Source organism: Syngnathus scovelli, chromosome 1 (assembly GCF_024217435.2).
Source record: "Syngnathus scovelli strain Florida chromosome 1, RoL_Ssco_1.2, whole genome shotgun sequence".
Lineage (NCBI taxonomy): Eukaryota > Metazoa > Chordata > Actinopteri > Syngnathiformes > Syngnathidae > Syngnathus > Syngnathus scovelli.
In genome coordinates, this window is record NC_090847.1 from 297,867 (window position 1) to 303,462 (window position 5,596).

General features: G+C 44.3%; 1 long non-coding RNA gene across 1 annotated transcript; it reads left to right on the plus strand.

Annotated features, from left to right (window-relative positions):
• Positions 1 to 1,703: 1,703 nt before the first annotated feature.
• Positions 1,704 to 3,649, plus strand: LOC137839720 (uncharacterized). Its single transcript, XR_011085841.1, has 3 exons — positions 1,704 to 1,798; positions 1,944 to 2,021; positions 3,549 to 3,649. It is a non-coding gene; the product is annotated as an uncharacterized lncRNA (long non-coding RNA).
• The last annotated feature ends 1,947 nt before the right edge of the window (positions 3,650 to 5,596 follow it).

Genomic DNA, 5,596 nt, shown 5'->3' on the forward strand with positions numbered 1-5,596 from the left:
GGCACTCTTGAACCAGAAGAGAGCGCCACAAAAAACGGTTGTTGCCCCAAACGCGCACTAAAAAGGGTCAGAATAACAAGAGTCCCACCGGCCAGCCGGGGCCACCCGTCCATCCATTTCTTCAGGGGGGGAAAAAATTGGAGTCACCGGTGAGTACATTTTGCATTTAGCTCTGCTTTTCTGCTTCTGTCTTCAAGTGTGTGGCATCCTGCGACCAAAGATTCAGCCAACCCCAAAGCGGTTGACCTCAACGTCCCACCACCATTCCTACCAGAGCAGGTGACGTGATGCTTTGGACATCCTTCCGTCTCAGATGCCCAAAAGTACTCTTTGCCACATCTGCGGCAATACAGTGTCTTTTCAAAGGTGCAAATAAATCCAGCGTGGGCGGAACACGCACGTCTTCGGTTTTTCCCGCTTTGTTTGTGTGACAGCTGTTGTGAAAATTTTACACAAATAAAGTTGTATAGTACAGGTTTGGCCAAGCCGCAACTCCCGAACCGCATGCGGCTCTTTTATGTTCATATCAACATTTGTGTGTGTGTGTGTAGGTGTGTGTGTGTGTGTGTGTGGGGGGGGGGGGGGTTGTGCGTGTTGGCTTCACTTGAGTTCAATTTAGTATTTTCGTCAAAAGCGCATGTGGTGAAATTCCACAAAGTAGGATGGGCAAACACATTCCAGTAAACTATTAGTGTCAATTGGGCTCTCGAAATGGCAGGGAAAAGATGCACAGCAAAACGAAAATATGTAGATGAACACAGGACGTTTTTATCAGAGTGGGAAAGTTTCTATTTTTTGTTGAACGTGATGGCAAACCATTCTGCCTGATACGTCAGACCTCAGCGCATTTCAAAGATTCAAATCTTCAGCGCCATGCACTTCAGCTCACTCCATGCTAACATTGATCAGGCGTCGAACCCGCAACATCATGCTTAAGAGGTGGACATGCTAACCAGTGCGCCATTATGTCAACGCATAACAACTGTAAGAACTTCCGCCGGAATTCAAATCCGCGGGGAGAGTTAACTTGTTTAAAAGGGAGTGGGCAGAAGAATTATTTAATTTATTTAAATCTATTTGGAGTGTGCGCCATTATGTCAATGCATAACAACTGTAAGTCTACTAAACAAAACAGCGGTTGCTATATGACGTCTGCCACGTCGTGGTCACGTGACGCGGACGTGACGTCGACGCCTACTTTACATCCCACCGATCACAGGACCCCTCGGCTGCATAACCGCGCCCCCTTCCCAACCAATCGGATTTGCTATACGCGAAAACGACGCCAATGGGCGGGCTCTTCCGCCAGAATTTAAATCCGTGGGCGTGGCTCGCAACAGGAAGTAGGAAAATGGCGATGTTGACAAAGACACAGCGGATGGTAACATACGACTAACGAGAGAAATATTTTTATTTTCTGCTTGCAACTGGACCGTCCAGAGCGTACACGGTAAGTACAACTCATCGTTTTTAAAAAGAAGTACTTTTGTTGCCCTGAAAAGCGAGTGAGTGTGGCGTTTGGGGGGAACGTCGAATTTCGACGATTCTTTCTGGTCAACGGTTGTAAATGATTGCGTTGATTAAAAAAGAAAACTTGATGTAACTCTACTTTTAACTGCCGTTTCAGATAAACGGGTATTACGTCGCAGTCATGTGCCGCGGATATGACGTAATTGGCTGAACTTCCACCAAAATTTAAATCTGTTGGCGCGATGGCCGTGAGCCACTGAGCAACGACGAATATCAACAGAAATATCTTTATTTTCTGCTTGCAACTGGACCGTCTACAGCGTACACGGTAAGTAACACTCATTGTGTTTAAAGAGATTTACGTTTGTATTAGCAACGTGTAGCTGAGGCGCTAGCAGAAGTGTAGCCGCGTTGCGTTGTACGTGTGAATATTGGTCCAGGCGAAATGTTAATGTTTAATTTCATTCCTTTAGGTTCCACGGTGTTTGTTGGCTGCAAGTTTTCCACTGCAAGAAGAGGCTCGTATCATTGACCAGGAGCGAGCTACAACGGTGAGTAGCCATAACATTTATGTTAAACACTTCCTATTTCATGTCTAACAGTACTTGATTTAACAAATAACCATAAATAAATACAGTGTGGGCACTGAAGTTAACATATGTGATTATACTGCCTAATCTGTCACCGAGTATATTGTTGCAAAGTAATATAAGATCCAAAGTTGTAATTCAGAATAGTTTTCAAAAGAAGGCCATTAGAATTATATACAAGTCTGATTACCCTGAACATAACAACAAGCTATTAATTAAATCACAAATTCTTCAATTCAAAGATTTGGTAGATTATCAGAATAATAATGTCTAACAGTAATTGATTTAACACATCACGATAAGTAGATTGAGTGTGGGCACTCTCAAGTTAACATATGTGATTATACTGCCTAATCTGTTACAGAGTATGTTGTTGCCAAGTAATGTAGAATAGATCCAAAGTAGTAATCCAGAATAGTTTTGAAAAGGCCATTAGAATAATAAACAAATCTGATTACCTTGAACATAATAGTTAAGTGTTGAATATGTCCTATGAAGTCAAAATTTGGCACCATCATGTGGTGAAATTTGGAATTGCATCACATCCAATTTTGCCTGGGAACAAACAGATTAAATAAATCTTAGACTTAAATAAGCCACTCCTTCTCAAACAAGTAAACTCTGCCCATTTTGCGCAGTAGATGGTCTGTTAATATCTAGTATTTAGACAAAGTCATAATTTAAATTGCTTTTAACCTTCATTCATCGCTTCAACCAACATTACTCGCTCTTATTACCAACTTGTATCGATTTAACTGAGCGTTTAATACTTCCTATCAGGTCTCAAGTCAAGATTTGGCAAAATACAATTTCAGCAAATCCAATTTTGCCAGGCAACAAAAAGAGATTAAATAAACTAAATAAGTCTTCTTCCCATTAAATAAATCAGAAAAGTCTGTCTTGCAACCAGTCCTCTTCAAACAAGTAAAGTCTGCCCGTTTTGTGCCGTAGATTTTGTGTCTATGCCTAGTATTTATACAAAATCATAATTTAAACGACTTCATTCCTTCATTCACTTTGGAAATTTGGAATTGCAGCAAATCGAATTTTGCCAGGGAACAAAAATAGATCAATTAAACTAAATAAGTCTTCTTCCCATTAAATAAATTAAAAAAGTCTGTCTTGTAACCAGTCCTTTTCAAACAAGTAAAGTCTGCCCATTTTGTGCCGTAGATTTTGTGTTTATGCCTAGTATTTATACAAAATCATAATTTAAAGGATTTCATTCCTTCATTCACTTTGGAAATTTGGAATTGCAGCACGTCAAATTTTGCCTGGGAAGAAAAGTAGATTAAATAAATTTAATAAGTCTTACTACTTCCCAATAAATAAATTAAATACGTCTTACTTGTTCCCACTCCTTTTCAAAAAAGTAGTTTAAAACGAGGGCCCTTCACTCAACCTTTAACCTCAACACCGCACGTCACATTGTGTTGTATCTGTGAATGTTGGTTGTGGCCAAATGATAGTTTTCTTTCATTCGTTTAGGTTCCACGGTGTTTGTTGGCTATATGTTTTCCACTGTCAGAAGGATGAAAATACAAAGTACAACGCTTGGACGTGGGCGACGACGTCACCGGTGAGTCCTTCCTTCCTATTTATTTACCTTCTAGGTGCTAGGTGCCGCACTGAACAACATTATGCCGCACTGAACAACATTATGCCGCACTGAACAACACCATGCCGCACTGAACAACACCATGCCGCACTGAACAACATTATGCCGCACTGAACACCATGCCGCACTGAACAACACCATCCCGCACTGAACAACACCATCCCGCACTGAACAACACCATCCCGCACTGAACAACACCATGCCGCACTGAACAACACCATGCCGCACTGAACAACACCATGCCGCACTGAACAACACCATGCCGCACTGAACAACACCATGCCGCACTGAACAACACCATGCCGCACTGAACAACACCATCCCGCACTGAACAACATTATGCCGCACTGAACAACATTATGCCGCACTGAACAACATTATGCCGCACTGAACAACATTATGCCGCACTGAACAACATTATGCCGCACTGAAAAACACCATGCCGCACTGAACAACACCATGCCGCACTGAACAACACCATGCCGCACTGAACAACACCATGCCGCACTGAACAACACCATGCCGCACTGAACAACACCATGCCGCACTGAACAACACCATGCCGCACTGAACAACACCATGCCGCACTGAACAACACCATGCCGCACTGAACAACACCATGCCGCACTGAACAACACCATCCCACACTAAACAACACCATGCCGCACTGAACAACATTATGCCGCACTGAACAACATTATGCCGCACTGAACAACATTATGCCGCACTGAACAACATTATGCCGCACTGAACAACATTATACCGCACTGAACAACATTATGCCGCACTGAACAACATTATGCCGCACTGAACAACACCATGTCGCACTGAACAACACCATGCCGCACTGAACAACACCATGCCGCACTGAACAACACCATCCCGCACTGAACAACACCATGCCGCACTGAACTACACCATGCCGCACTGAACAACACCATGCCGCACTGAACAACACCATGCCGCACTGAACAACACCATGCCGCACTGAACAACACCATGCCGCACTGAACAACACCATGCCGCACTGAACAACACCATGCCGCACTGAACAACACCATGCCGCACTGAACAACACCATGCCGCACTGAACAACACCATGCCGCACTGAACAACACCATGCCGCACTGAACAACACCATGCCGCACTGAACAACACCATGCCGCACTGAACAACACCATGCCGCACTGAACAACACCATGCCGCACTGAACAACACCATGCAGCACTGAACAACACCATGCAGCACTGAACAACACCATGCAGCACTGAACAACATTATACCGCACTGAACAACATTATGCCGCACTGAACAACATTATGCCGCACTGAACAACACCATGCCGCACTGAACAACATTATGCCGCACTGAACAACATTATGCCGCACTGAACAACACCATCCCGCACTGAACAACACCATCCCGCACTGAACAACACCATGCCGCACTGAACAACACCATGCCGCACTGAACAACACCATGCCGCACTGAACAACACCATGCCGCACTGAACAACACCATGCCGCACTGAACAACACCATGCCGCACTGAACAACACCATGCCGCACTGAACAACACCATGCCGCACTGAACAACACCATCCCGCACTGAACAACATTATGCCGCACTGAACAACATTATGCCGCACTGAACAACATTATGCCGCACTGAACAACATTATGCCGCACTGAACAACATTATACCGCACTGAACAACATTATGCCGCACTGAACAACATTATGCCGCACTGAACAACACCATGCCGCACTGAACAACACTATGCCGCACTGAACAACATTATGCCGCACTGAACAACACCATCCCGCACTGAACAACACCATCCCGCACTGAACAACACCATCCCGCACTGAACAACACCATGCCGCACTGAACAACACCATGCCGCACTGAACAACAC